This window comes from Humulus lupulus, chromosome 6, assembly GCF_963169125.1.
Source record: "Humulus lupulus chromosome 6, drHumLupu1.1, whole genome shotgun sequence".
Lineage (NCBI taxonomy): Eukaryota > Viridiplantae > Streptophyta > Magnoliopsida > Rosales > Cannabaceae > Humulus > Humulus lupulus.
In genome coordinates this window covers 143134209-143152855 of record NC_084798.1, presented here as the reverse complement: position 1 = coordinate 143152855, position 18647 = coordinate 143134209, and positions in this window count along the sequence as shown.

Genomic DNA, 18647 nt, shown 5'->3' with positions numbered 1-18647 from the left:
TTTACTTGAGTTTCACACGCAAAGGAATTTACATTAGAAGTCAAACTTCAAAAGTCTTTGCTTCAAGTTCTTCACAATATCAATGTCTTTTGTCATGACAAAGAAGACAGAACACTAAACCAATTCAAGCAAATATCACATAAAACAACTTTTGTTTTGAAATTTTGGAAAGACAAAGGCAGGAAGAATCCTTTTATCTCAATGGAGGGAACAAAAGAAGGGAAATGGTCATACTATGCATTACCCCACAGAGCTGAGGGCATGGTTCTCACTTTTACTATTCTATGCCATTATGCATAAACTATTATTATGTGCTCATAAATCACATTTATGCATTCTTCATACAAAGCGTGCAACTTTCATTTACTGCCATATTGATAACCTTATGTTGTTCAATTACAAATGAATATCCTTCTTGCTAATGTATGCTTCATATAATCACATATTCACACTTGAAAAAAGAAAATGGCAAGGGCTTGAATAACCATGAAGTAAGAAAGTGCATAATTTGAATTGCTATGGAAAATGAAAGGTGGTAATGATCATTGGGAAAATGTTGCAAAAGGAATAAAGGTTGTCTCTATGGTCTATAATCATGAGCTAAAAACAAATGCCTTAAAATCCAAAAAGAACAAGTTTGTCTCTCTTATTGTATCAGCTTTGATCCCTTTGCTCTGAATTTTTGAAAAAAAACATTTGTTCCAAAACAGTGAAGAAAAAAAGGAATCTTGGTGTTGTGAAGACAACTCTCAGCTATAATGACCCCTTGAACACCCAAAAATAATTCCTACACAATATCAAGATCCTGTAATGACACCTTAGCACCAATAATAAACATTTATGCACTCGAACTCAGTACAAACAATGAAACAAACAACTGGTATGCACAGGAAAGATTTAAGAACAACAACTCTTCAAACAAGTACTTTAAAACTCAACAAGAACCAGCACTTCAATCATTTATGTATACATAAAACTCTCGGTTGAAGAGTGATTCTCTTAATTAAAAATAATTCCAACACAAAAAAATACAGTGACTATATTTAAAGTATTTTCTCCATATTAAATTGAATCTTAAAAAAAAATTACCTCATAAACAATTGGAGGTCTGCCTAGTTTACCCCATGGTGGCCTGGTTCTTGCGTCGGCGGGGTTGCCTGGTTCTTGCCGAGGCTGAGTGTGAAAGAGAGCAGCTTGACGTTATGGAGAGAAAGACGAGAGCTAAGTTCTTGCAGAGGCTGAGTGAGAGAATGAATCGAGAGGGCTAAGTGTGAGAGAGAATAGATCGAGCGGGTGAGCGTGAGACAAAAACGATTGAGAGGCTGATTTTGAGTGAGTTTCAGAGTAGCCAACTGGTAGAATTAAAAGATTAGGGATTTTTCTTGTTTTGTTAATTTCATTTGGGGCTAAGTGGCTGTGTATTTCAATCTCATTTGTTTTATAATACACAATTAATTTATGTCACTCATTACTTTCAAATAAAAAATTATGTCACATATTAAACATGCAAACATTTTTTTTTCTTTTTTAAGGAATAATCTTTTTTTTACAAGTGGATTAAATTTTTTTTTATATAAATTATTTTTAGTTTAAAAAAAATAAGAAACATATGCATGAGTAACATATCTTAATATTAGACATATAATGATTTTATTTGATTTAAGTTTTAAGTATTATTAATATAATATAATTAATTAAAAGTACAATATTATATATAAAAATTTAACAACTAATTAAAGTATTAATAGATATGTCTAGACAATATTTTTTATAAATATTAAAATATATATGTGATCCAATAATATTAAATATATTAATACCCTTTTAAAAAAAAGGCTAATTAGGATTTTTCTCCGGACTATTACGACTACCAAATCGTGCCTCTTGAATTTTTTGGCCTGTTAAAAATTCCCCCGAAACTATTCATGTTATTGAAATGCGGGACTTCCGTCCAATTTTGCTAACAGAATAGTGATATGGCGACACTAGAGTGCTGATGTGGATTGCTATGTGTAGCCCCCCCCCCCCCCCCCCCCAAACTATTACAGTTACCAAATTATGCCCATCGAATTCTACAATTTAACATTTAAACAATATTTTGAATATTTAAAAGAAAATATTAAAAACATTAAACTAAAAAATCATTTTTTTAAAAATTAAATCATACAAAATAAAAACTTAAGGCGACACCAAAGTTAAGGAACCCGCATGAACCCAGTCTGTCGACGATGTCACTACCCTCATTCTGACGCATGCCCAACACCCAAGTCAATTTTTTGTCACCATCAATTTTTTTTTTTAATTTTAATGATTTTTTAATTTTTTTTAATATTCAAAAGATTGTTTAATTGTAAAGTTTTAAAATCAGGGGGCACAATTTAGTAGTGGTAATAGTTCGGGGGCAAGAATCCTATTTATTATTTATATTATAAACGAAGCATTGACGTGGCAATACCACATCAGCCACAAAACTGCCACATCACCATTCCATTAGCGAAATTGGAAGGAAGTTCCACATTTCAATAACGTGAATAATTAAGGGGGAATTTTTAATTAGTTAAAAAATTCGGGGGGCACGATTTGGATTGGTAATAGTTCGGGGGAAAAAATCTCAATAAGCCTTAAAAAATAAAAATAATAAGACGACGCACATAAGACAACAGTCTAAGTAGAACTGTCTAATTGTGTTAAAAATAAACACGTGACGACATTCTTCTAAAAACTGTTGTCTAATGTAAGTTTTGTTGTGCATGGCATGACAATTCTAAAGAGTCCGTCGTCATATGTTTATTTTTAACATAAGAAGACAGGTTTACTAAAACCGTCATTCATGTGTGTCATCTAAGTACAGTTTTGTAGTAGTGTATAATTAAATATAATAGTATCACACTTATATACATAAAAAAATAAAAAAATATTTTATAGCTTGATAAATAGTGTTTTGCTACATATAAAGAAATACTAATTATTTAGGTAAACAAATATAAGTTTACATTATCTATTATAATACAATTTAACTATTTTTTTCTCTATATTATAAAAAAATAGACATTTTACTTCTTTAATTGGGAATGCTCTTTGAAACAAAAATTCATTTCACTAAAGAAGACAATTAGAGGAATTAATGCAACAAATAAATGAGTCAAATATTATTATTCTATTTCAAAATAAGTGAAATAAGGTATAATAGGTTTAAATTATTATTATTATTTTAAGTGAATGAAATGACTAAAATATATTTAGAATATGAATTAGAAGATAAATTTATTTTAATATTAATTTTGTAATACAAATTGCTTTAAAATATTGTAGTTATAATTGTGAACTACAATTATGTTATAAAAAGTTAAAAAAAAAATACCGTGTAAAACAAGATGATGTGAGTGATATGAACAATATATTTTGTTAGAATATACTGTGTTGGTACGTGCTTTTGGCACGTGACATTCACTACTATATCTATACCTATATATAAGAAGCATGGATAAAGCTGGTCTTCAACCAATATTTTTTTTCCATTTTTGTACTAACTATTTTATAAATTTTACTTTTCATAATTCAATAAGATAATATAGTTTTAAACTTTAATAGGATTAATTGTGTAATTTTGTTAGCTTTTTTTTTTGTGTTTTGTCTTTCTGTAATTAGTGTAATTTTTTCCTTACTTCTACATGTGTCATTTTAATCCCTGCCACCAAAAAAAGTGAATTACGGGTAATTAATAATAAGCATTCTTATTGCAAAAAAAAAAAAAAAAAAAAGGTTTTCTTAATATATATTGATCCAATTATATTCTTATATTTTTTTGTTTTTTTTTGTGATTTTTCAAATTTTTTTCTCCCATTCTTTCTCTTTTCTGTTCATTTTAGTTTTCACAACTCTTACAATTTGACTACGTAACAAATCAGCTTAAGTAAAAAATCACATAACGCTCAAAAACAATTAAAACCTTAATAAATAATGATTTGACTTCATATGATATACTATAAAAAGATGCTAATTTAACAATTAAGACCTTAAAAAATACTATGATTTTACTTCACTTAATATGCTATGATTTTTTTTTATATTTTGGAACAAAAATATTTATGATAATAAAAAATAATGTTTATGAATATTTTTTTTATTAGAGCTTTTTATGTATATATATATATGAAATATTAAGTAATTTTTGTTCAAGTAGATTTATTAATGATGGTTATATGTTTTTTTCTATATTTTTTCTGCTATTTACTATTAAAATTGAATATAAACTTGATGTATTAATAAAATCACATAATTTATAATTTTAATAACTCTCAAAGAAAATTTAATTATTTCAAATATATTGACAAATATATACACAATTATAAATATAATTGGTACATATTTATTTAAATAATATATGTAACTAAATACATATTACATAAAAATTTTAAAAATATAAAATAATTATTCTTATTCTTTTTATGATTGTTAACATGGGCAAGTGGGTCTAATGAGATGTTAGTTTTTTTTTTTTTTCATATCAATTGTTAACTTATTGGTAAATTATCAACTTTAATATTCAGCTTTATTTTGTACTCCATCCCATAGTCTAAAATGTTACTTTAAATTATTTACATTTAGATAGTTAATAAAGTAATATTAAATACAATATTCATTCACTCATATTTTTCTTTCTGATATTTTTTTTGTATTTTTATTAAAGATTTGATAATTTAATATGTAAAAAGTTTAAATTTGGCATATAGTATTTGGATATGTACTAAAATTTCCTTAATACATTCAATGTGACATTTTTATAGAATGTTAATCTCATTGTTTTATATTTTTAATATATGCTTTCTATCATCTTTTAATTATTTTTTCTTGTATTTTTATTTTTCAATAACAAAGTAAATATGAGATTGTTGATTTAATATCTTAAAATATATTAAGTTTTTTTTTTTTTACAAAAACAATAATAATTTAGGTAAATTTCATTTGAGCAAATAGTTTATGTAAATTTTAATTACAAAATATTATTATATATATTTTAAGTATAAAATATTAATATATAAATAGAACTTAAATGATACTAGCACGTGCAAAATGTACGTGCCTCTTTTTACTAGTATTTATATAAATGGTTATAAACACTTTGGTTAAGTTTTTGTTTTATATGATGACAAAATATATTATATATATATATATATATATATATATAATTCATATAAGGATTCCAAGATATGGTTTGTTCTTTGACGAAATTCTGTATTTATTTGGTTAATATATATTTATAGAGCATTTCATAAAATTGACATATTTTTTTTAAGTGATTTTGTACTCTGGCCTACTTTTGATAATTTTTTGCAAAATGATCTCTGTCTAAAATTCGACCAGTTGTTTAAATTTTTCAACCAACTGTCTAAAAATTTCGACTGACTGTTTGAATTTTTCGACCACCTATTTAAATTTTCGACTAACTGTCTAAATTATAAGAGGTCATTTTGCAAATAATTATTAAAACTAGGCTAGAGTGTAAAATGACTTTAAAAAATAGGTCATTTTACCAAATGACCCATATTTATATTTATATAGGAATATGTTAGTATATATGTATTTTTATACAAATTATATTTTATACGATTTGATAATATGTGTTGTACCATAAAAATACGAGTTGAATTACTTAGCATGAGGTACTGCTATCAGACAAGCGTATGAAGAAAATGTATATATGAAGAGTATCTTGTTAACTCTGGAGTGAACAACTCGAGCACACTTGATAGCCTATGACAACAAGAGAGTCTCTAGATTGCCTCTTACGCCATCAACTTAGTTCGAGGTGCACATCGCCCAGATCGCCCTCGTGAAACTCCAAACATGACCCAAGCCAGTTCGTATTGGTCCTATAACACCCAGCTCGAGGAGTGTGTTCAGCTCGCGGACGCCAAACTATAACACACAATGAAGGATCCCAGAAGACTCAGAGATTCCTTGTATGCCTAATAAATGCCTACATTTTATTATGTATTTATTACCTGATATAACCAGTATAGAATTAATATGCAATTATGTATTTATGTAAATGAGAAGTTACCAAAATTTGTAAGTTACCATATTAATGTACGGATACCCAAAATTGTCCATGATAATCTCCTATAAATACAAAGGGAATGAATAGAAAAAAGGATCGACTTTCTATATGCCCAAACTCTACTACAATTGTCATAAAAAAATTCATCAAGAGTCCTAAATAGATCAATAAGAGTGATTTGTGGACTAGGTGGATTTTAACCATTGAACCACATAAAATTGTGTGAGTATTTTGTGTTCTTGGTTTTTGTCATTTATTTATATTCGGTTTATCAAAAGCCTAGTCTCTCTATTATCAGATTTCTAAATCCACTGTTGCCGAAAAACTGCATAAACAGATTGGTGCTTTCATTGAGAGCAAATTAGGTTGAATTCTCACACAAGTTTTAACTCAACAATCATCATGGTGGTTGTAGAGTCCCAGAATATTTACTTAACTAGCTAGATAGTAGCAGCAGCAGCAGCAGTAGTGTAACGCCCTGGTTACCCCAGAACAGTTACAGTGAACTGGAAATTTGACCCGCTACCCGAGTCCTTTGGTTAAAAACGTGATCTAAGTGTTATTATCAGGTTAAGGTGAAAAAATCAGTAAAAAGGAAATGATATGTTTTATTTAAACTAGTCTTAGACTAGCCAAGCGCTTATAAGTTCATCGACCTTGGTGTCGGTCCAGCATTAATGCCATAGAGCCATTCAATGCTGATATCGATTAGATCTAATCTTCATTTGGCTTGACGTTCATGACGCTATGCCATTTCTGACTCTTAGGTCAGTGTCCCTGACTAGTCAGTGCCATATACAGATAAACAATATTTGCTAGCATTCAATATACAATCCATGTCCACATTTATCAATCAACATGCCTCAATACAAACACGCATGTCACATATACTCAGGGTGCGATTTTCTTACCTCTGGTTTGAGTGAAAATTAATATAAGAACGACCCTTGAGAATGATCAATCTTTTAATTCCTTGACGGTCACCTGGTCATAACCAAAATATAGGATTCATCAATGAAAATGAGAAACAAAGGTTCCCAAACAAAAACCTAGCCCCCGAGACATCGAATCCTACTAAACCGGTTAGTAGGATCGATCCCGAGGCATAAGGCTTGAATCCCCAAGCTAAAAATTCATTTCTAGTAAAAAATGCACTTATGGGCCGCGACCCTCCCTAGCCACGTCACGGCTTGCCCCCCAGACAGAGGTGGCCCTTCCCTGCCAAGCATCGTGGGCCGCAACTCACCATAGCCATGCAGCGGCTCATTACGTAAAACAGCAAAGAACCAGAATTTCTCCCCTGCGTTCTCCTTGAAACCAACCCTTCAAACCAATTCCAATCATCAACCTAACACCCAATTCAACCCCTAAACTTTATCTACAACTCACCCTCATCAAAACCCAAGTTAAACACCAACCTAGCTTCCATTAATTCCAACCATCCATAAGGAAATTACAAGCTAAAAACTTAAAGCCAAAACAGAGTAAAACCAGAAATCAATGGCTGAAAATCACCTCAAACTTGAGATTAAACCCCCTTCAACGAATGAACCAACCCTATGAACTCAGCTCCTTGATTTCCTAGCTTGATTCCTCACTTTGAGCTCAAAAACCCCAAAGGAAGGCAAAGAGAAGGTGATGTACGGGAAGGAGAATTCTTTGTTCTGTTTTGTTCTATTTTCTACAGCCAACTAAAGCCTCATATAAATCCAAACCAAATGACCTAAATGCCCCTAGGTCATTTAAGGTTTCTAAAGTCATCTCAAGGGTAAAATCAGTATTTTCCCCTATCTTGTTAATCATAATTAACACTTTCCAATTCCCACTAATCTCAATATTCTCAAATACCAAATATTCTTATCCTGTTATCCTATAATTCCCGGTAACGCTCTAATCATTAAAAGCCACCCCGAGACTCACCCCGAGCCCCGAGCTTAAGCCTGTTATGACCAAACCGATAAATTGCATTTAAAGATCGTCTCATGCCGAATAACTCGAACCAATCCACATTAGAATGTGGCCTCACAATATATCATTGACATGCAAAAAAATATACAATTATGCCCTCAACGGGCCAAATTACCAAAATACCCCTGTAAACAAATGTGGACCCACACACATGCATTTAACATCATATTATAATATAATTCTCATAAACATGCATCTATTCATTTAATGGCATAATTAAACAAGTATGGCCCTCCCGGCCTACTATTCCCGCCATTAAACACATCGGAGAATTCGGGGCATTACAAGTAGTAGTAGTAGTTAGTATTAGTTTGTAGTATGTTAGATTCCGTGGATTTTGGTTCAAGTCGGGACTTAGTTGGAAACTCATAGCAATAGTTATGAATTTTATAAGTTTAACCTATAGTTTAAGAATATTAATTATAACATAAGGTTTGATTAATATTGTTTGTCCTAGGTGTATTATTTATTATAACCTAAGGTTTAGATAGAGCCAATATGAATATGACACTTGTCATAAGCATGATTATTAGGGAATTAGAGTTTGTTATTTTATGGTTAGTTAAGAAATTTGTGGATTAGGTTGTTATTTAGATAATTAAATAGATTTTCCCGTAACTTTAGGATACTGTAACTTCCAACCTATTTTTGAACTAGTTATATTATGAATTTCGAAAAATAGTATTTCTAGAAAGTTGTAGATAATTGAATTAGATTTCTAACGGTATAAAGATAGTCTAAATCGGAGTTCTAAAACTCCAGTTATGTTGATTTTACTACATGTGAGTTTAGAGTTCCGAGATTTAGGAAGATAGAAGTTATGATTCTATTTTTTTAATTTTAATTTTTAATTTTTAAAACAAGCTTTGACTCCTTAGCCTTTGACTAACGAATATTCAAATATTTTCAATTAAATTCATTATTTTTATTCAAAGCCAAAAAGAAGATTTTTATTCCTAAAACTCTATAAATAGGACTTAGAACCCATCCCTTCTCCTCACTCTTTAGCTGTGATCAGACTCCAAGGTGCTAGTGAGACCTTAAGAGTGATAAACACTTGGGTTGGGAAAAAGGCTTTGCCATTCTTAAGCTTTATAAAACACTTTGTGAAGTGAGGTTTAGTGTATTTCAGTATTGGAGTTAGACCAATCCATAAGGTTAACTAAGGTATTCTTATTCTTTAAGTCCAGTTCTTTAAAACTGTTTAGTTTTCTTTGTTTCTTTTATTCAGATCCTAACTTTCGTTATTGGTTCTTGATTAGGTTCTTGAAACTTAAGTTCTTTGTTGGTAAGTTTCTTCTTGATGGTTTAGTTCCCACATTCATTCCTTATTCTTTAGAAATACTCACCATTCTTATTGTTGGTTTTAGGAGTGTTCTAAGTCCCACATTTGTTCTCAAATATCCTGGTTTTAGTAAGGAAAATAGGATAGTTTCTATATGCTTATATGTCATGTTATGTATAATATGTTATGATAAGTTTATGTTATCATATGTTATGTTATGTTTTTTTTATGTTCTCAAGGGCTCATAGTTGCTTAGCTAGCAAGCCCTAGTGTTTATCATTTTCATGGTTTAGAGTTATGGTTTACCCTACCTCAGATATTAGACAGGGGACCTAGATGGGTTATCGTATACTACCATGTGATCTAACCTACCTCAGATATTAGATAGGGGACCTAGATGGTTTATCACATGCCATGTTAATGAGTTAATGACCATTAATATTGTAATCCTATTTGATATATGTTTTTATAGCCATATGTTTTATAGTGTATGCTTATGATATATGATATATGTTTTAGATAGTCTTATGTTTTTTTATAGTATTTGATGTAGTCTTATGCTTATGTTTTCGATGTATGTTTTGTTGTTAGCATATTTTCCTTGATGGGCATTAGGCTCATTCCTTTATTTTTTTTAGTGTGATGCAGGAAACTAGATACAGAGGTGAAAGGATTCTTGGTAGCATGGCATGTGTGTTGAGGATGAATGGAATGGATGGGCTGCGTGTCGATCGAGGATGACGTTTATTTTAGTCTTTTGAAATATGTCTCTTTTGTAATTTCGTATTCAAATTTTTTTTGAACTTGTTTTTAAAGCTATGTTTTATGTTTTGTAAACAGTGGGATCCCATACCATATCACATTTTATGTTACATTTTTAATAAAGACATGCTATTTCTTATATTTTGGGTTTTCAATAAAGGCATGTTATTTCTTATGTTTGTATCAAAATAGTAGCTATGTCTCGTAGTTTTAATGGTCCAAGGTCTTAGAAATAGTTGGGTCATTACAGTTGGTATCAGAGCAACGGTTCATATCCATGAAGTTCTCCTTGATACACACGCTCAAGCTCCGAATCTAAGCGCCAATGTAAGTGTTTATGTTATAGTTATCATGTTTATGTTTATTATGTTTATGTTTATTTTAATAGCTTGATTTTTTTTAGTTATGTTAGTTTATTGTTATTTATTTGTTTATTGTTTGATTTTGCATTTATGATTGTACTTAGTGAAAACCTTTTTCCAAATAAATATCATTGTTATTTTTGAATGACATGTATGAGTTTGATTTTTTTTACAATCATAATAAATAATAAATTTAATAAATAATGACCAAGTTCAGCGAGGGTGGATACAAATCAATGGACCGAGTTCCATATTGAGAGATAGGGGGCCATAGTAGTGGGGACGATTTTAATGATCCCAGCCCTCCCTCATTATGGTTAACTTTGGAACAACGATGAGTTTCGAGCCTGAGGATTAAGTCATATAGGATGATTAGAAACACACTTAGAAAATAATAAAGATGGCTTATTTTTATAAGGTTTAGAAACACACCCTAATTACAAAGAAGGCTTATATAATTCTTTTCATAAGAAGTCATAATTAATAGGTCCGAGTTATGTTTGCTTAGAATAAGTTTTGCCTTAGAGCTTATTAGGGTAAGTTCTAATATATTTTCTCGACTATTAGAACTTTGTTGAAGATGTCGCTCAGAAGGTCTGCACGCACGAATGTCGATGCTTCCAACGCCGCTCCTGAGAGCAATGAAGCCCCTCCAGTTCCCAGAAGGGTAGTGCATTCTACCTCCAACCGAAGCGCACCGCAGCCGCTGCCAGTTGACAACACCGCAGAAATTGCAAGACTATGAAAACAAATGGAGGAATTACTATAGCAACAACGACAACAGACTCAGCCTCCGCCTCCACCTCCGCCTCCGCAGCAACCATAGCCTCAGCAAATGGCTCAAGTACCCCCATCAAGTAGGTCCTTATGGGGGATGGCCAATGGCGAACCATGTCCCATACCCAGCTCACCACATGGAGCCAATCTATGAGCGGTTTCGTAAGCAACACACTCCAAACTTTGAAGGGACAACAGACCCCTTTGAGGCAGAAGAATGGCTCAAAAATGTAGAGCTAATCCTAGTGCTTATGAATCTCGGCAACGCGAGCCACATTTCTTGCATTTCGTCTCTGCTTAAGAAGGATGCTAGAATATGGTGGGACTTAGTTCAGCAGACTAACTATGTCGTCACCATGACATGGACAAGATTTGTGGAGCTGTTCCACAAGAAGTATTACAACTCGGCAGTCATCGTTACAAGGGTTGAGGAGTTCGCTAGTTTGAAGCAGGGCAACTTGACGAAAGTAGAATATGCTCGGCAGTTCGAAAAATTAGCCAAGTTTGCACCAGATATGGTTCCAACTGACTTTCTGAGGGTGACCAAGTTCGTTAGAGGACTTAGACCAAAGATTGAGCTAGGAGTTAAGCTAGCAAACCCAAGAAATACTACCTATGCCGATGTTCTAGAAACGACAATAGAAGTAGAAAGGCTTCAGGCGAATATTAGTAAGGAGAAGGCTAGTAAGCCTGAGCCTAAATAGCAGGGTCAACCTCAGAATGGTCGGAACAATCACAACAACAACCGTCAGCATAGCAATAGTAATGTTCAGAAGAGAAGGCATCCAGATGATAAGCTTCCCAATGGTGATAAAAGAGCACAGACAAATGATGGAGGCAATAAGTCAGGTTATGTAGAATACCCGCAATGCTCTAAGTTCCAAAAGAAACATCTTGGGGAATGTCATGCAAACATCAAGGGCCTGGCACGCGAGGCTCCTGATGAGGGCCTGCTGGGTGCGCGAGGCACTGGCACGCAAGGCTCCTGATGAGGGCCTGCTGAGTGCATGAGGCGCTGGCATGCGAGGCTCCTGATGAGGGTCTGCTGGGTACGCGAGGTGCTGGCACGCAAGGCTCCTGACGAGGCCCTATTAGGCGCATGAGGCGTTGGCACGCGAGGCTCACTGGGTGCGCGAGGTGTTGGCACGCGAGGTTCACTGGGTGCGCGGGCGCTGGCACGCGGGGATGGCCTACTAGGCGCACGAGGTGCTGGAATGCGAGGCTCCTGACGAGGGCCTACAAGGTGCACGAGACCGAGGAACCTTCATGAGGCCCAGGGCGGGAGGCGCTGGGTATGGCCGAGGCACCTTCACGAGACCCAGGCGTGAGGCGCTGGGCATGGCCGAGGCATCTTCACAAGGACCAGGTGCGAGGCACTGGGCGTGACCAAGGCACCTTCATGAGACCCAGGCGCAAGGCACTTGATGCCTTGTGTGAGGGTCTTGCAATGCGAGTGGGCCTTATCGGGCTTTATACTTGATTGCTCGGGACCTTCTACCAGTGTGGAAGTCTTGTCTCTCATTGGCATGGAATGACTTTGTGAGGCCTAGGGCCTTGCAAATACGTGGCCTCTTGGTGGCACGTAATAACCTCTTGACTCTATTGCGTACTTGGTGCCTTCGGTGACCCTTAGCCGCTTACTTCAATAAGGGACCATACTTTTTTTTTCTTGGTGGATTTTTTGTATCCACAATAACAATTTAGCTCACCAATCAAAGAGTGTGAAGGATACTGATCGATAATGGGAGCTCCGTAAACTGTTATTCAGGTCCACCCTTGAAAAGATGGAGCTATCCGTAGCCGATCTTAAGGCAACCTCAATGACCCTCTATAGAATTTCGGGAGAGGGAATGGTAGCCATAGGCACGATTGGGACCAAGATGGAGTCTAGTGTAGAAGTAGTGGAAGAGATGATAGAAAAATTTACCTACGCTTAAATAGGGGATGGCCACTTTGGTTTGTCGCCTTGATCAATTTATGCACAACCATGAGAAGCGCCGACCGCCACCCGTGGTGGTGGAGGGACAAGACCATGCGTCCACTACCGAGAAAGGGGTTGTTTTCGAAGAAGGGCCACTACTGTTGTCTTCAGGAAGGCCAATCAGAATTGGTGGCTACAATTTTGAGCCAGGAAGGTACCACTGTTAGGAACAGTTCCTAGTTCGCAACGGAAATTGCAGTAATGGTAGTATTGTATACAAAAAAATTTCCATATAAACAATTTTATATGAGGATCCTTTAATATGAAATATGTTAATCAATATAATATGTATATTGAAAAATAATACGAAATAATTTACCTCTTGTAGCCTATCAAGAATCATTGAATCTTTTCGTATATATTTCGATCCTCCTATCCTCGCTAGAGTACTCACACCTAGATCTTCCAAGACGTTCTCTACACCTCAAGATGTGGGTGGACACATAGAGAACAAGAATCAATATTTGTGAATCAAAAGTATTCTCAACACATGAGACTCTTGTTTATAGGCTAATGAGAAAAGTTTATATTTTGTGTGGAAAAGATAACCAGTTGTTATTTTCTTTAAAAACTGTGAATCTCTTATTTTCTCTCATATAGAATATATAGACATTATCATAATAATAATAATAATAATAATAAAATTGATCATCTTTAAAAATGATAAAATAAATGATAATTAGAGACAAAGTCTTACATTCCATATTAAATCCCTTTTCAAAATATTTTATTAATTAATTAAATAAAATAAAATAAAAAACCAATAACTGATCACCGTCAGAAGTGGTACACACATAGGGCAGTCCAAGAAGCCCCATGCGTGTAGCACTTCCTTGAAAAATGGGATTTGATTTTTTTCATGCATTTTTATTTTAATTAATTAATAATTAGAAATTCAAATAAGGTATCATCTTTTAAAGGAAAAGATAACAACTTAAATTTCAAAATTCAAAATTTGAATTTCCATTATCATCTTATTTATTAGTTTTGACTATTATTATTATATTAAATAAATATAAAAATAAAAACCAATTTTGACTATCCATATTTATCCTTTCACACTTAAAATAATTGATTAAAATCCATTTATTTTATTTCTACACAATTTAAAAAATTGCACAATTGGAATAATAAATTGTGCAACTTCAATTATCAAAATATTTCATATTTATCCCGAAGAATACATATTGTCTTAAATAGCCCATTCATAGTTTGACTCTTATATTAACTCTTACCATGAATAGTGTTGATAGAGCCCCCCTGTGGACCTATGGACCAATAATTCCAAGCTTCATTAAATAAAAGATTATTAACCAAAACTCTTTGATTCAATAATCATATTTATTAATCTCATGATTATTCCACTATAAATATGAGACTGCACTCTTGAGAATTAAAGACATATATTTACTGAGTACTTTATTGTAACCATAAAGTGTCTATTGATATGATCATTACATACAAATTAATCATCTATTGATGATTCATAATTAAGTGGGAATAAAATTACCATTTTACCCTTTTCATTATATCTTGATTCCTAGTGTACCATTGACTTTACTAGTGAAGGTTAATTCATAATCTGATTATGAATTTGACATCAATAACCTTTTCAGTTCCAAAAGCCAACCCAATAAGGAACCATCATTCAATTTATAAGAAGGTATATATTCCATATCTTTTAAGCTATGTCCCAGCCATATACATCATTGAGTCCCCAAAAAAATAGTTCTTAGCCTGATCATTCTCACAAACAGTAACGCATGAATCAAAGGATCAAATGACATATATATGAGTTCATAGTAACTTCAGGCTTAAGATCAGTTTGTATATGATCATAAGTTGATGTGGTTTATAATACTATAAAACTGTATTTAAATAAGTATTATGAAATCACATCTGGTCCAGTTCTACATACTCTCAACATGCAAAGTACCTCCACTAAAGTGTCCTAATACACTAGTAACCCAGATCTAGATCAAATATATTCATAATACTTGTAAACCCTGCTAATTAGGGTCCATTACCAAGTGTGTTTAAAATTAGTGATGGACTCGCTAAACGAGTCATTTGGACTAAACATGTGATTAAGCCACTAAGGGTTCAGGTATTAAAAAATTTGGTCAAGTCATAAAAATTTTCATTAAACAAAAACTTTGGTCTTTACATGGGATCCCAAAGATACAAGTTTAAAAGTCGTTTACAACACCGAGGTTACAAAAGGCAAAACTGGGTCCAACCCTAGATTCCTTGAATATCTCGGTCGTGGCGGACGAGAGACTGCATAAGTACACGTTACTGCTATCGCTCTCCAACTCATGACTGGCCAAGATTCTCGTTACCCTTACCTGCACCACAAAGCACCCATGAGCCAAAAGACTCAGCAAGAAAACATTTTGAGACAATTCACGGAATAGTACAGCAAACTTAGCATTAATACATGGAACTAAGCATAAACACTATACAGATCAGCAACCATAGAGTTGCTCAGGTGCATGTTGCACTCTCAATATATTCATGTGGCATCCGAGCCACTCAAGTGCTTAATGCATTCTCGAGGTGGCCCAACCATAGCCTGCGCTTAACGCCCATAATGTCGGTCTCAGCTCATAAGCCGAGTCTTGCAGATCCTCGACTTATAAGTCAAGCCTCAAAGACCCTCGACTTATAAGTTGAGCCTCAGAGATCCTTGACTTATAAGTCGAGCCCCTCAAAGCAAGTGTGCCCTCAACTAGTAAGTCAATCTTTAACCAAATACAACAACAGGTCCTTGGCTTATAAACGAAGCTTCCTAGCCATAGCAGACAATCACATAATATTTTTATCACACATATAGATACAATGAATTGCAATACATTAAAACATATATACGCAAGCATAATCATAATCATGCACATTTACATGGACAATGCCTAACTCAAGAATATGTCTAGCATTCGGGCCAAGCCCTAATCACGTATATCATATTCTGGGTGCAATTTTCTTACCTTTGGTCCAAGTGAAAGCTACCAATGAACGACCCTTGAGTACGATTCTTGACCCGAGCACCTAGTGATGACCTAGTCACAATTATGATAAAGAATCCCATCAAAACGAGTGAATAAAGGCTTCCGGACCGAGTCCTAGCCTCCGGGACATGAATTCCACTAAACTAGGTAGTAAGATCGATCCCGAGCCCTTAGGGTTGAGTTCTCGCACTCAAAAACCCTATCGGGGTCCAAAACCCCTTAAGCGCTGTGACGCCATGCCCCTGCGTTGCAGCCCACCCTAAGTCAGAGGCTCAACCTCCCATTTTACTAAACACGCGTTGCAGCACTGCTTAACAGGCACCGCGACGCGCCCTCACGATAGAGCCCTCAATGGCTCCCTGGGTTCAAGAGGGCCGAGCCACCCCAAGAACAAGGTTTCTCTTCAGCCAAACCCAACCCAACTCCAAAACAAACCTAAAACCTCAATTCAATTCCGATGACCAATTTAACAACTCTCCAGCAATAAAACCTAACTCACAACATGATTGAAAAGTCATCAAAATAAAAAATTCAATCTTTAAACCCTCTCACATGCAAACTCTAAACTTCCTACAGAAACAACAGAATTGACATAAAGAAATTCAAGTTCAGATCCTTACCTCTGAGATATTTTCACCATTGAGCTAATCCCCAAGTTCAACAAGTCTAACTCTTCAATTCTTTGGCCTAGAATTTCCCCAGAATTCAACAACTTCCAAGCTTCAAGAAGAGGGAGAGAGAGAACCGTGAGATCGAGAGGGAGTGCTAAAGTCTTCTACTTCCTTCTAAGTGTTTCTAAAGTCTCAGCTAAGACTCAACTTAACCTTTATGCCAAAAATTCCAAAATTCCTTTACAACTAACTTAAATCCTCTAGCAACCTCAAGGGCGATTCCGTCAATTGCCACTTCCTGTAAATCCTCGAGTGTTCCTCTAAATCCCCAACTATCTCAAAATAATAACCATTTAATCTCCCATTACCCGATAAACCCCGGTAATGTACTAAAGTACCAAAATACTCCTAGGCTCACCCAGAGTCGGGTATTTAACCCTATTGTGATTTTTCTGCTAACTTGCTCACCAGGATCGCCTTGCGTCGAGTAACCCAAATATATCCACATAATAATGTTGTATCAATCACACACACGCATATTTAATATTTCTAAACATTAAAGCATAATTATATTATAATATAACTCATATAATGACATGCTCATAATACATTAGAACACAATTAAAACACTTATTTCCTTCTGGCCCGCTAATTCAGGCACTAAGCCATATTAGGGAATTTGGGATGTTACAATACTAGTGGACCGTACTAACAATAATTAATTTAAAGATTCCATAACTTTATTTTACTGCGAACTATTTAAGTCCATTATCTCAATCTTGATATTCTCATAACAATATGAGATTGAGACCAAATAGATGAAATTAGAGAATTTTATGATATTTACTTAATATTATTTACAATAATATAGTACATACGCTACATATATACAATAATTCAATTCATTCATTTATTTCATTAAAACCATTGTCAACTACAATTGCTTTATGGGCACAAATCCCAACAATCTCCCACTTGCCCTAAAGAAAATGAAGCATTTCCCTTAACCCAATGCTTCTTACATGACCCTAAAAAGATTTAATAGATAATGTCTTTGTGAACAGATCTGCAAGATTATCTTCAGAGGTAATCTTCAAGACAGTAACATCTCCTAGGTTGACTATCTCTCGGATTAAGTGATATTTCCTCTCGATGTGCTTTCCCCTCTTGTGACTTCTGGGTTCCTTTGAGTTAGCCACGGCCCCACTATTATCACAGTACAGAACAAGTGGCTGATCCATGCTTGGAACAACTTCTAGATAAATATAGAACTTCTTGAGCCACACAATCTTTTTAGCTTTCACAAGCTGTTATGTATTCGGTCTCCATGGTGGAGTCTGCAATACTGGATTGTTTAATACTTCTCCAAACTACAACACCTCCTTCAAGTGTGAAAACTTATCCAAATGTCGACTTTCGACTATGTTTGTCTGATTGAAAATCAGAATCAGTATATCCAGTGAGGTTCAGGTCTCCATTTGAATACACAAGCATGTAATCTCTATTATGTCTGAGATATTGAGAGTATTCTTTACTGCTGTCTAATGACTCAATCCAAGATTAGATTGATGATGGCTGACTATCCCTATTGCATAACAGATGTCAGGTCTGGTGCATAACATTGGATACATTAGACTGCCTACTGCAGAGGCATAGGGATATTGTCTCATGTCCTCCTCTTCCTGAGGTGTTTGGGGACATTGTTCTTTAGACAATATAACTCCTGACCGGGTAGGCATAGTGCCTTTCTTAAAGTTTTGCATGCCAAAGCATTCTAGCACTTTATCAATATAAGTTGCTTGAGATAGTGCCAAAATTTTGTTCTTTTGATC